The sequence below is a fragment of the Malania oleifera genome, chromosome 8 (assembly GCF_029873635.1).
Source record: "Malania oleifera isolate guangnan ecotype guangnan chromosome 8, ASM2987363v1, whole genome shotgun sequence".
NCBI lineage: Eukaryota > Viridiplantae > Streptophyta > Magnoliopsida > Santalales > Ximeniaceae > Malania > Malania oleifera.
The window spans coordinates 107,529,904-107,545,637 of NC_080424.1; positions in this window are offsets into that span (position 1 = coordinate 107,529,904).

Genomic DNA, 15,734 nt, shown 5'->3' on the forward strand with positions numbered 1-15,734 from the left:
GAGGGGTAAATTGGTAAATTGAGTAGAGTTCGTTGATGAAGTCCCTTCTGTTCTCGTCGACGAAATTTAGAGGCTTGTCGACGAGGAGAAGCCGAAAGATTTCGGGAAACCAGGAATCTCAGGCTCGTCGATGAGGCGTCTTCAGTGGCTCGTCGACGAGGGCGCCATTTCATTGACGAAGGCGGCCGAGTTAAGGGCTATAAATATCAGTTTCCATTACTTTGGAGCTAAGTAATCTCAAAATATCCTCTCCCTCTTTCTTTATAACTTGAAGAACTATCTCTCTCTAGGTTTCTTCTCCGTTCGTCGCCTAATTCATAAATCCGACGTTATCACGTAGATCAAGGGAAAATTCTCTACGTTTTTAGCGGATCGGAATATCGTTTCGAGTAGTTTCGGGTTTCGGGCCAAAATCGAGGTAAGGCTCGATTGTCATTTATGATTCAAAATATGTGTAGTAGTGTGAGCTGTAAGCATATATTGTACTGTGGTTTATAGGTTTTGGAGTCTCGGTTCGTAGTTGTGGGGACCGTAGATTTCGTAGTTGGATTTCAAGTTAAGGTAAGGGGATTCAGTTTATATCATTTACTTTTTGAAATCGCGATCGGTAAACCTATAGGTTACGATCGTATGTATGTTTTGGTAACTTATTTATGGAAATCTATGGGGTAAAATACGAGATTTTCGAGATACAATTTTCAAAAAAATTTGGAGATTTCAGGTATCATCTATGCTTTGTTTGGAAAACCGTTTGTTTTGTTTAAACTGTATTATTTAGATGACCGTTATCCATATTTGTATAAAACTGTAGGCTTGAATTGGAAAATGATATGATTTGCCGTAAACCAAATAAGTGTGGAATGTATGGTTATAAGTAATTGTTTCAGGTATTTTGTAAAACAGTTATGTGGCGACTAATTACCGTACGCTGATGAGTATAGGAACCTGAGTTCCAAAATGATTCCAGGTTTTGTGAAATCAGCTAGTGGCGGCTAAATACCGTATGTTGAAACAGCTATGTGGCGGCTAATTACTGTACACTGCGCCATGTACCGGTGTCAAAACCGCGGGCGAGAGTGTCCGGTTCTATATTCGAGGGTGTGAAATATCACCTGTGTGTTCTGGTTGGTCACCGATGGGTGTGCGCTACACCGTAGTGGCAGCGGTATCGTTGCGGGGCTTTGGTTTCCATAGGATATTTGGTGCTCGTATTAGCAACATAATCAATGCAAAGCTTTAGATTTTATAGAGTAGTTGCGTATTAGTGTGATGACACTGACTGTATATTTGGGTATCGTATATACTGGAATGAATTTGTGAAAATACTGGAACTGTATGGAAATGTTTTGAACTATATCGTATTGTATGGTGTTATGATTTACATAAAATAACACTAGTATGTCACACACTGATATAACTTGCTTTCTTCCTTACTAAAAGGTGTCTCACCCTGAATGCACGTACAAATGTTTTCAGGTCCTTCAGGTAGCCGTAATTAGCATCCTATCATTTGGAAGAGGGGGTCTTGTTAGCTGCTGTTAGTGCTTGTTTAGGTGCGAGTTTTTGTAACCGAGTTGTCGTGATGGTTTTTGTAGACACTCGGGGTATGTTTTGTAACTATGGGAATGTATATCCTAGTTTTGTATAGACTCTAGTACAGTACTGTAAATGTATAGAAAGACCATTTTTCGTTGTGTATTTGATTAGTATGGATGCGTATGTTTATGTTTTAAGGGCATCCATGTACCCCACAGGGTCGGACCCTCATTTGGTATTGTATCATGTATGTTTTAATTGATACAGAGACAAGTTAGGTTACTATATTCACACCTGGGACCCATCTGTGGGTTTAGGGCGTGACACGCTAGCTTGGTTAAACGCACTTTGAGTTGTTGCGGAAATTTTATTCATTATTTTGTATTTACGGTTCGGGTTGTGAATCGGGGTCGAGGAGGAAGCTGCGCCTCTTGTAAGCAACATATTGTAAGGGAAGCTCCGTCTCAGTTAAAGGAGCGGATTTTTAGTGGAATCCTTGAGTGGGCTGCTCAAGGCGAGTATGTAGGCTGGGGTAGGCCAAATCTCGTAAAATCGAGTCTGCATCTCTCTTACCATTATCTCTGTTTAATTTTCGCATAATATTGTTTGTGTGAATATTGTGAATATTTTAAATAGATAGTAGGTTTGCAAAGTAATTGGGTAAATTATGTTGATTAATAAAATCACTTATTAGATTGATTAATTGAAAAAACACTGAGATAGTTATAAGTAGTTTGCAAGTTTGTAATTTACCGATTTCAAAATTAAAACTTGAAAGACTTAATTTTTAAAAAACTCAATTCACTCCCCTCTTTAGATAACACCGGAATTCACATTTGGTACGAGCGACAAGTTTGCATAGACTTAACCGTTATTTTTGTAAAAGATCACATTGACACACATCGGTGTAACCCCATTTGGTGAGGGACACTCGTCCACTAGACCACCAATTTTTTGCGGTGTAAATTACACATACTGGAAATGAAAGAAGAGAATATATCTTTTAAATGTTGATTGGAAAGTGTGGAAAATAGTTTTTAAAGGAAATGATGTTCCTATGAAAGTAAACATGAAGTAAATGTACCTAAGACTGAAAATGAATATACTGATGATGATTGGAAATTTTTTCAAGTAAATGCAACTGTTATAAATCTTCTATACTTTGCACTAGACGTCAATGAGTTTAATAGGGTGTGGCCTGTAAAACTGCTAAAGAGATATGGGAAAAATTAAAAGTAACATATGAAGGCACTAAGAAAGTAAAAGATAGTAGGATAGACATGCTCACTAGTGAATATAAGGCATTTAAAATGACTGCTGATGAGTCTATTCAATCCATGTACACTAGATTCACACACATCACGAATTCATTAAATGCACTTGGAAAATCATACCTTATGTTATGACCTGCCTAACTTACCCTATATATATATATATATATATATATATATATATATATATATATATATTTTCACATAATAGCATGTCAATAATCACGATAACCATAAACATAATCTATCCAAACCCGTGGATACTAGGGAATAAACTTGTCATATATCACTGACACCCTAGCAGCGGAAAACATACATCGTATGCATAACAAACCAACGGTCCAAATAAAATACCTGAGTTTTACAAACTCGCCATATAGATATGCACACATCCTAAAATGATCATAAAACTTCCTAGGGTCACTACCCAAAAACCTATATAATCCTAGCATAGTGACTTAGCCTTCTGGCAGGGTAGATCGGGCGACCACTGATGCTGCGGAGCTCTATCCACTCCTCTACCTAGATTCCCTTAAATGTTTTAGAGCTGGGGTGAGACACCTCTCAATAAAGGAAATAAATTAATATCAGTATGTGCCAACATGAGTTACTGTATATAAATCGTATATGTGAAAACTGTCTAAAAATTTACTGAATAAACATATTTAAAAGTAGCATACATGTCATGCTATATCTTTGTACGTGTAAATCATCTTATACAACTATATAATACGTGAAATAAATCCCATGATGAATAGTTTGCTGGTGTCATGTATTAACCTCGCATGAATGGGTTGTGCAACCCGAAAGCGGGACCTAGTAATGATTGGCCGACCATGCTAGATAAAAAACTATGATCTGTAAGTATGATGGGCCTGCCCCACCTGGTTTGAACTTGTAATAACCCCAAAAAGGGATATAAAAGATTAGTAGAGTGATTTAAAAAAAAAATAATAATAATAATAAATTAAAATTTTAAAAATAATAATTAAAATTTATTTTTTATTTTTATTAATAAAATATATTATTATTAATATTAATTAACTATTATTATTATTATTATTATTAAATTAATATATACATATATAAAAGTCACCATCCTGAAGCTTGAAGCTTTAGGATGTGTCTTCAGTATAGGCGCAGGAACAGAGCCCCCCCCTCAAGTTCTCTGAACTCTCTCTCACTCCTCTTGTTCTCTCTCCCTCTCTTCTCAGTTTCATAATGGATTTTTGCCCGATCGAAAATTAGAGGATACTGTTGAGCTCCATTCTCAGTTGCCGTCATTTGTACCAGAGCGGATTGGTGGTAGGAGCGGCGTAGACGTATCTCCTGGGGTAAGCCAATTTTTCTTTTTTCTTTAATTTATTGCAAATTATAAGTCTGATTGACGAACAGTTACCACCACGAGAATCTAGGGATGATTATTTATAAGTCTAGTGGGATGGAATTCTCGTGGAGTTGTCATAGGCAAAACCCCAAATTTGGGGTATGGGGGTTATGAAAGGGTTTATTTTTAATTAATTAAGATTAATTTAGAAATTCTAAAATGTCGAGCATCTGGAGTTTAAGTAAAATTTTTAGAATTTAAGATCTGGGTGAGCGTCGCAGGTGTAATTTTGGGACCCGCAGGTAAAATTCATAAAATTAAGTGTGGGTGTCAAATATTGGGTTAAATGTTAATTTGGAGTACATGAGACCTAGGGAATGTTAGATGGGTATTATTTTGGGGAAATGGGTTAATTAATCTGAGAAAAATGCAAATTGTAGGATTCAAATTTCGAGCGCCAAGGGCGTAAGATTTGGGTTCTAACGAGACTCTTAGTAAGTCAGGTAAGGGGAATAAATTATAACAATATTTTAGAACTATTACGTGAATTAATATGTGAAAATGAGCATATGGTATTTTGCCTTAAAGTTATTATGATATAAATATCAGATAAATTGTGTGGCATTTGAGTAATATTAATTTATGATGTTTTGGAGTCTCAAATTAATATATTATGAATATTAGATGAAAATTTTGTGGCACATGACATGTATTGAAAAATGTGAAGTATAACGACGGGTATTTTCTGAAAAAATATTGAAATGAGAATGATTGATGTGTTTAGTGTAAAATAATGAAATGTGGTACTTATATGTGAGTGCAAATTATTTGCGTGAGAAATGAGTTTGTACAAATTATTGATATGAGTATTTTGGGAAAATGTTAAAATACGTGAAACATGATATATATTATTATGATACGATGAAATGTGCACAAAAAATAATGAGAACATTTATGTTAAAATGAAACTGATATGAGATTAATGATGTATATTGATATGAAAATACTGAAATATGATTGAGGATGTGCCAATACCGCATAATAATTGTGGGTAGGTGGTATTCTTTTTCTACTGATGTCGTTGGAGAGGTATGCTTAGTAAGGAGATTGTGTGTGTGACATTCCTACTGATGCCGTTGGGGAGGTATGCTCAGTATGGAAATTGTGTGTGTGAAATTTCTACTGATGTCGTTAGGGAGGTATGCTCAGCAGGGAGATTGTGTGTGTGACATTCCTACTGATGCAGTTGGGGAGGTATGCTCAGTATGGAAATTGTGTGTGTGAAATTCTTACTGATGCCTGTTGAGACCCAAACCTGTATAAGCTGGGTTCGTCAACGAAGGGTCACGCTCGTTGACAAAGTCCTTCAGAGCCTTGTTGACGAGCAAATACCGAGTAAATCAGAGAAATATCTGGAACTTGGACTCGGCGATGAAGGGATGACCTCGTCGACGAGCTGTGTGGCAAATTCGTCGACGAAGACGCCGCCTCGTCGACGAGTTGGTCTTGGTCAAAGGCCCTATAAATATCCATTTTAGTTGCTTAGAAGTTAAGTTTGCTTCCAAAATCTCTCTCTCTCTCTACCAACAAAGTTCTTCTCTCTCTCTAAGAATCTTTGCCGTTCGACACCTGTTTCTAAAAACGGAAGTTCCAACGGGGATTAGTGGAGAAAGTTCTAGGATTTTTAGGTTTTGAGGATCCCGGGTTGTCAGTTTGGAATGTTTCGTACGTGATTTTGTTTCCAAGATCTAGGTAAGGGGAATTTGATTACAATAATATTTTTGGAAAAATTAAACCACTAAAAAGCTAGTTTATACTTATATGTATGATTTAACTGCTTATTTGCTAAATTCTACCGAGTAGAAATGTCGGTTTTACGACTTTATGGTTTTTGGTAAAAACGAGGATTTTGGCGTATGATCTTCAAATTTTATGAAAATCACTTATTTGCATTTATACTGTAATAGGAGATGTTTGAATCATTTACTTTTCTTTTAAATGATGTTTACTAGATTTATATCATTTAGCGGATTTTCTTTGGACCAAACTCATGTGATATATGTTGAAATGGAAATGTATGAATTTTCTATACTATTGATATAGAATATGGGAACTGAGTTCCAATTTATTATACTGAGTATGTTGAAATGGAAATGTATGAATTTTCTATACTATTGATATAGATTATGGGAACAGAGTTCCAATTTGTTATACTGAGTATGAGGAAAACAGAGGCTGGTGATACACCGAGCTATATCAGTAAACAAAAAGGGGTAAATTGAGTAGATAGGCACCAATTAGAACCCGATGGGATTATCTGAATTGTGAAAATACTAGAATTGCACAGGTTACTATATTTTGCTATAAATTGTATATATGATACTGGAACCACAACTTGTGACTAAAAGAAGTTGAAAGAAACTTCAATAAAAGGGGTTGAAAGATACTCCAGTTCGAGGGTTTAAATAAACTCCTAGGGCTAGGTACCGATACTGATAGAACAGTGCAACCATACATGAGAAATCAGTATGGGTACGTTAGATGGTCGACTTGCGAGGAGTTAGTAAGCTCCTGGTAAAAATAAACGAGGGGGCGGTCGGACCATAAAAGATGCTCGGCTTTGTTTGCACAAACAGGACACTGTCAGAGGCAATCAGTGCACAACCCGTGCCACGGGGTAAACTGGCAAATTGTCATATCACGCTGGAGGTATTCTAATAATCATATGCATGATTTAAATGCTTAATGTGCAGATAAATGTTATATGTTACAGTATTATAAACAAATGTTTCAAACGTATAAGTTTGTATGAAAATATGCATATATACAGTCACACACTGTTGTAACACTTTCTTCCTTACTGAGAGGTGTCTCGCCCTATTATACAACCTTTGTTTTCAGGTCCATCAGTACGTCAGTCCTAGTAGCTAAAGGACCTGGGGAGACTATTTTTGGTTTAGCTTACGTAAGTATTTGAATCTTGTATTAAACTTAGATGAAGTTCTTTTCTGGAGGATTGTAATAACAGGATTTATTATATGTCTGGATTTATGTAATTGTGGATGTATTAGTAAGCTTTGGTATAAGACTAATAGAAATCCCAACGGATGTTTATGTTTTTCTACGACATTTACATCAAAATTATGTATGATTTATACCCGTATGTCCCTGGTTAGGGCGGGTTGTTTACATATCTTGAACAGGTACAGGTGTTTTGTATGAGTGAGTGACACTTGGATCCATATAAAGGGCCGGGTCGTTACAATGTTGTTGGGGAGGTATGCTCAGTATGGAGATTGTGTGTGTGAAATTCCTACTGATGTCGTTTCAGAGGTATGCTCAGTACGGAGATTGTGTAACGACCCAAAGGACAATGGTATTTAAATAATAAAAAGAACGGAAAATGGAAACCGGAAGCAGAAGGAGGCAGTCGACTTCGTCGACGACATTGCATTTTGGAAAAGATAAATCCCGACGAATTTTTCAACTCTTCATTGACGAATTCAGGGGACTCGTCGATGAGGGTATAATAGGAGCTCGTCGACGAGGGTTGGAGTTCATCAACAAAAATATAATTGGGATCGTCAACGAGATGACGTGGCTCGTCAACGAGGAAATACCGAGGGAATGATTTTGGGATTTCTGAATTTCGTCGACGAAGGGAAGAGTTCATCAACGAATTTTCTATTGACCTCGTCGACGAGGTGACGTGGCTAGTCGACAAAGGCCACAGTTTAAATAGGCCTAAAGTTCATTTTTGGCCGAAATTTCCTGCATAGAATTTTTCTCTCATTTACCCTTCAGCTCCTCCTCCTTCTCTCTTTGATTTCGGGCCAGATTTCCACTGGTTCAACGATCTGAAGCCACCACGACGCTTTTGGAAAATTCTCTGCAAGTCTGCTGGAGCGGATTGTCGGTGGGGCTGAAGTGGAAACCATCCCAAATCCAGGGTAAGGATTTCTACTCAATATTTGGATTTTTGACAGTTGTAGAAAGTGTTATACACGTAGAAATACTGAACTTTAGTTTTGGGGAATATTGTTTTCAGGGTGTTGAGTAGGGAACCCTGTGGATTCGGGACAGATTTTTTTAGGGACTTTTCAAGAATCAGGTAAAGGGATAAACTAAGCTAGTTCTTTTTTAGAAATGTATGTATATATATAACATTTGATTTTAGGAAAGTAAATATGTTCATATATATGAATTATATTTGAGAAAACACTGTTGAAAATGATGATATGTTAAATATGCGGAAAACCTGTTAGTGTGGCATGAGTAGAAATTGTTATGAAATACTGTTTTCTGGGAATATGTTAATGATACGGATTTTTATAATGGAAAATCAGCATACTAGCCTAGATTTGCATACGGGTCGTGCTATGTGTATGATTTCTCAGCGTACGAGCTGAGCTATGGATATATTTTGTCGGCGTACGAGCCGTGCTGTGGATGTGATTTGCCAGCGTATGGGCTGTGCTATGATATGATTTGTTGGCGTACGGGCCGAGCTATGGATGTGATTTGCTAGCGTACGGGCTATGCTATGATTTGCCGGTGTACAAGCCGAGCTATAATAAAATGTGTAATACTGAGCGTACGGGCCGATGATTTTCATGATATACGTATATATGCAAAATGATATAATTGATTTGATAATTAATGATATGAAATATCCATGTATCACAGTTTCAGTATACGTTATATGATATCAAAATCTAGTTGGCTTGGTCTAAGCTAGCACTTGCACGATACCGTTGCTATGTGTCCATGGTCTTCATGATCATGATATCTGTGTTAACGCCATGGTACGGAGTGGTGTGAGATTTGGATGGTCGATGTGGTTTATAAGAAGTGTGTGAGCGCCCCTGGTGTACGGACCAGTTTTGGTAGACCCATCAGACTTACAGACTGTACTTTTAATTTGGTAGAGGTGGCCAACCATTGTCAGGTCCCGCCTTTAGGCCACACAACCCAGTCATGTGGAGGTAATACATGACAACAACTAGCTAACCTATTAGGAATGTTTTTGTTTTAGTATTATATGAGATGAAATATGTTTATAAAAATGCAGTATGTTTTGCCATATTTTGATATATATATATATATATGTTTTCCTATATTTGACAAAACAATTACTGAATATATTCTGTATGGTATATGTATAACACGGAATACTCATGTTGTCATACACTGGTATTAGTTTATTTTCCTTACTGAGAGGTGTCTCACCCTAAAATTTTATAAACTTTTTAAGAGCTCCTGATAGGAGAGCGGGTAAAGCCCCGCTGATCTAGTACGATAGACCTGCCCTTCCAGAAGGGTAAGTATTTTGATAGGGTCGGATGTATTTTGTGGAAATGACCCCAAGACTTCTTTTTGGGTGAGTGTTGTGTATATATATAGTGATTGTAGTAACTCTGGTATTGTGATGTATGGTATAATGAGATGTATATAATTGTATGTTTCCTGCTGCTTAGACTTCCGTTATGTGTTATTATGTATCCCTGGTACCTATGTGTCCAGGTGGATTATGTTCTGGTGAGATTTGTGATATTGATTTTATTTTGTAATATGGAAAAAAAATGTGGAAATTAAGCAGGTCGTCACAGATTGTGTGTGTGAAATTCCTACTGATGCCGTTGGGGAGGTATGCTCAGTACGGAGATTGTGTGTGTGAAATTCCTACTGATGCCATGGGGGAGGTATGTTCAGTATGGAAATTGTGTGTGTGAAATTCCTACTGATGCCGTTGGGGAGGTATACTCAGTATGGAAATTGTGTGGTGAACTTCCTACTGATGTCGTTGGGGAGGTATGCTCAGTACGAAAATCGTGAATGTGTTGAGAATTGGAATCATGTGATCTATTGTATTATGTAAAGTACATAAATGAGAATTTATGTATACATAGATATGTAATGAGTTAGAATGGGAAATGATTATGAGAAATGATAGAGTGTGTGTTTTATAATATAAATAATTAAGGCAAAGACAAACTCTCTGCCTGAGGGCTTACTGAGCAAGGTGAGTAACCTGATAGCTATTAGATGTGGCTATATCTGGCTGCATAATGTGTTAGGGCAGAGGGAAGCTACCTATATGGGCGGGTAATCTTCCCTATTCTCAAGAACTTCGCGGGTAAATATGTGTGGGGAATAATTGAATTTGAGAAATTATTTTAAAGTTTATAAAAGCTTGTGTTGTATACCTATATGATTATGAAAATATATTTATTAGTGTATTTTTCTCAGATGAAATGTTGTTTTGAAAAGTATAGCATGTTATAACTGAACTCATATGACCACACACTGTAAATAATTTATTTCTTCTTATTGAGATGTGTCTCACCCAATTATCTAAATTTTTCAGGGAATAGGGATAGGCCAGGTGATAAAGCTCTAGGACCATAGGGAGCTGGGACCCCGACACACAGGGTGAGTTTCTTGACTAAGGGAGGTGTAATTTGTGGTGACCCGAAGAATAATAGTATTTTAATAATAGAGAGGGAGGAAAATGGAAACAGGAACAGAAGGAGGCAGTAGACTTTGTCGATGAGAAAATACCGAGAGAAGAATTTAGGCTACTTTGAATTTCGTCGACGAAGGGTAAGGTTCATTGACAAAATTACTTAAGGACTCGTCGACGAGATGACATGACTCGTTGACGAATCCCGCAGTATAAATAGCCCTAAACTGATTTTAATTGCAGAAGTTTGCCGTAAACTCTCTCTCTCTCTCTCTCTCTACCCCTACGGCTCCTTCCTCTTCTTCCTTTGATTTCGGCCCCGTCATTCACCGGATCGACGATCTAAGGCAACCACGACGCTTCTGGCGGAGTTCTCTTAAAGTCTACCGGAGCGGATCGTTGGTGAAACGAACTTAGAATTCATCCTAAATGTAGGGTAAGACATTTTATTCAGAATTTGACTTTCAAGCAGTTGTAGGAAATGTTATAGACGTAGAAATAGTGATGTTTTGTTATAGGATATGTGATTTTTAGGGTGTTGAGAGGAGAACCCTGCGGGTGTTGAACCCGTTATAGTGAGGAATTTTTAATAGGAAACAAGTAAGGGAAATATGCTATGCTAGGTAGTTCTAAAATGACTTCTAGTATAAAATGTATATTTTTACCAGTTTATTATTCACAACAAGATATTATACAGATTATTAATTATGTGTATTATGTATTAAATCACTGTGGGACTTGAGAATATAAATACAGTGTCGCAACGTCCCGGCGCGCGTGTGCCCCGGGTGGCGAAATAAAAAATCAATTTTAAATTTTTAGGGAAAAACAAGAATATGTCGGAGTCGCCACTAACCTTTAGTGTGGTTAGAATACATGATTACTACCCCGTCAGGGGTAGAATGGGTTTACGTTACCAGAAATGGGGTCGGGAGTTCGGTTACGTGAAGGTAAGGTATGAGTACCCCCTACGTGCTCGTTCTTACGAACGGTACCTAATTAATTTGGAATTATCCCTAAGTTAATATAAAAAGTCTTTAAAATTACTCCTCTAGTGAATTTACTAATACACATGCAAAATAAACAAATAAATAAATAAATAATACAAAAATATACGTAATATATAAATATTTACATATTCCCTCGGAGCTAAAGGTACGTGAAGCCCGAAGGCTCATACCTCCGCATTAAAATCATAGGGATAATAATTAAGAAAATACTTAAGAAAATACACCCCCAAATTTTGAAATTGTATTGAGTTTTTTATAGGAAAATACTAATATGGGAGGTTTTAATATATGGCAATAGAGTAATAAGCAACACATATCTACTAAAATATTACAAATTTCAAAATAAGTAATAAAATATCATAATACAATATATATTAAGATGCTAAAGATACTACAAAAAGTAATACCACATATATTAGGATGAAAAAAAATAAATATATATATATCTTAATAAATAATACCTAATATAAGCATAATAATAATACCATAATATTCTATATATAATCGTACTAATATGATTAATACTAAATATATTACAAATAGTTAATACTAAATATACTAAGATTCGAATAATTAATACTAACTATATTACTATACTAAAAATAATTGATACTAAACATGTGATTAAAATGCTATCTACTAAATATATAATGTCTATCAAACCCTAAATCACTAAATATATAATATCCAAATATATATATATATATATATATATATATATATATATATATATATACACGAAAATGCTAAATATGTAATATTTACCAACATGCCAATATGTGATATACATATAACTAAAATTGTTATAGTACTAACATACAACACACTAGGCTATTAAATATATATTACCACATTATCACAATAACAAATATACAATTCTATTAAGATGCTAATTCCAACATACTAACATAATGAATATATAATATCCATAAAAATTCTACCATACTAATATTAATCATTCAGCATATATACAATAGCTTAAATGTAAATATTACCTAAAACATATTAAAACTTCTCCCTGATCATTTAACATCTATACTAGTAACACATAAAATAAATAACTAAAAAAAAAACTTAACACAATAATAAATAAAAATCAACATGTGTGTGTGCTGGGTGCGTGTGTGTGTGTTCTGTCTGTGTACTATGTGTGTCTGTGTGCAGGTGGCTACAGTGGGTGTCGCCGGGAAGGCAGCGACATGGAGCTCCTCGTCTGGTGGTGCGATTGTGGGATAACAACGAAATTCTCTGTGACGCCGCGGTGGTCGTGGCTTTGATTTCGTATGGCTGCTGCCCTGCGTACAAAGGAAAGAGTAAGAGAATGGAGAGATGAGGGTGAGAAGAGAGTGAGTATGACAGTGAATGCTCCCCTGCAGCTGGGTTTGTGCGAGACGAAGGTGGATCAATGGGTGTTTGTAGCGGTTGGCCGGGGTTGCTGGACTCCGTGGTGCGTTCGCCGGAGTTCTAGCTGATGGTGCTTGGGTTGCAGCGATTGCAAAGGATTGCTGTGGTAGACGTGTCTTCGGGTTGTCTGTGACTGGTGCGAACGGTAGTTGCCAGAGTTGAGCATGAGGGCACCGTGGGATCTTGTTGGGAGCAAGAGCAGGCTGAGGAGCAGCTGGGAGCTTCGCCGCCGAAGCTGGGTTGCTGCGTGGGTGGTTCGCGGCGCCAGCAGCAGGGACGTCTGGGGAAGGGCTCACAGCAAGTTGCTGCGGCTGGTTTGCCGGAGTGGGTTTGCAGAGACAGAAGCCGTCTGGTTCGTGGAGTGGCTCGGTTATTGCTGTGGAGAAGGGCTCGACTACTAGTATGGATGGAGGTATTGGCCTACACTGCGCCCTCGTTCACTGTGCGCTACGCGCCCCCCATGAAGCTGCGAGAATAAGCCTATATATAGGCTTTCCCCCCAAAAAAAAACCCTAAACCACATACTAATAATAATAATAATATATGAAAATAATAATAATAATACTAATAATGATAAAAATAGTGATAATAATAATGGAAATAATAATAATAATACAGTAATAATAATAATATATGAAAATAATAATAAAAATAATAATGATAAAAATAGTGATAATAATAATAATAATAATAATAATAATAATAATAATAATAGTATATTGAGAAGGGACCCCTTGTTCTATTTGGCCAGGGCAAAAATAGGGTGTCTACATACAGTACACAAGCATATTTTACAGTATTTTTAGGGTATGTTATATAGAATATACAGCTAGTGGATATGTTTTAAAGTAATTACAGAATACCATGATTATGTAGTTTTCAGTACCATGACCTACATATTACAGTTCAGTTCAGAAATGCAGTTGACACAATTATAGTTTATTTCATTGTCATGGTTATTACGGTTTTTCAGAATCATGGTAAATCAGATAGTTGTATATAGAGATGTATTATATAGTATCAAACCCTATTGGATCATACAGTTACAAAGCATGGTACCGTAGCTACATATAATTTACAAAGTGCAACCACCTATTCAGATAATACGTGGTAATAGGTCGATCGTATAGTGCCATGGACGTAGACAGGCTTCCCATCAGATATGGGTTAAGGAGGGCAAATCAAACTGAGGGAGTATAATGGTTTACCTTGGTCGGCCAGTCAGGATAGATCCCGCATACGGGCCACACAACCCTGTTATGAGGGGTTAAATCATGACACGCAGTTATCTACAGGGAAAGTTTTCAGTTACTATTACGTATATACAGATTTAGAGAATATACTTATGTACATTAGAAGTATTTTGAATAGTAACCTAAAATACTGATATGTTAAGTAACATGGAAATGGTGGTGGTTTTATTACTTGTACTGTATTTTCAGATTCAGTTATATGCGTTTATACAGAAACAGATTTTCATGGTATTGTACTCATTTGCCACACACTAGTAATAGCATATTTCGTCTTACTAAGCGTTGGCTCATCCAATTACTTTAACATTTTTTAGGTGATCTAGGTAGGGGGAGGAGATCAGGCGAGCAGACAGAGGAGCCTTAGTATTGCCCTGATATTAGAGTGAGTATTTTGAGAATATTATTGTATAGCCATAGCTAGTTAAGGGTATTTTGGGGTACAATTGTACATGTATATTTTGGGAAACAATTTAGCACTCTGGTATTGTATATAATTATATGTGGTTATGTTTATTTGATTTCTACTTCTCGCTGCTTAGGTTGATGGTTGGGTTTAATCCAGTATGGTATCAGAGCATATTAAATGTCATAGTAAAAAAAAAAAAAAACACATTTAAATAGCAGGTTGTTAATCCCTAGAGTTGAGTTGTTTTTTAGTCTATTATGGTGATGTATATAGATGTATATTGATACTCTGAGTATTGTATTCTGACTGATATGTATATACTGTCTTCCACTGTTGGGTTGTATAATTAAATATTTTTTAACCTAGTACCTAATGCGAGTTGGGTCGTATGAATGGTAATATGGTGGTTGATGTGGCCGATTTATGGATGTTGTCGATGACGTGTAAATTATTTATTATTGTTTATGAAAAAAAAATTATACAAAATCGGGGCGTCACAGTTGGGGAACATATTCAAACTACACTGAAGCCTCATCGACTGCCACCTTACCACACTCTGATCGTGTGGTTGCACTATCATAATATAAATATATATAATTATGGTACCGTGCTCTTGAAAACTGAACTAACTAAGCCATCCGAGTTTTGATGTCATATACTATGTTTCATATGCTGAACATGACCATTCCATAATAATATATGACATAATAATAATTTCATGAAAATAACATATCATACATCACGGCCCTTGCGCCAGCATATCATATCATATAAATTATGGCCTCTGCGCCATTTCATATAAATTACAGCCCTTGCGCTGTATCGTATAAATTACGGCCCTTGCGCCGTTGCATTATAATATACTTAAACATATTTCTGTACTGTTTTTAACAATTTCCTGAAATAGTGATAACATGCTTATTCTAAAAACATAGCATTTTGTCATTACATAAAATCATAAAATTTTATACCCATGCCACACAAAAGTAAATCATGTTCTACTTATAAAATTTGCATTGAAATCATTTTCACTGATTAAATGTATTAAAACAATATACTGTTAA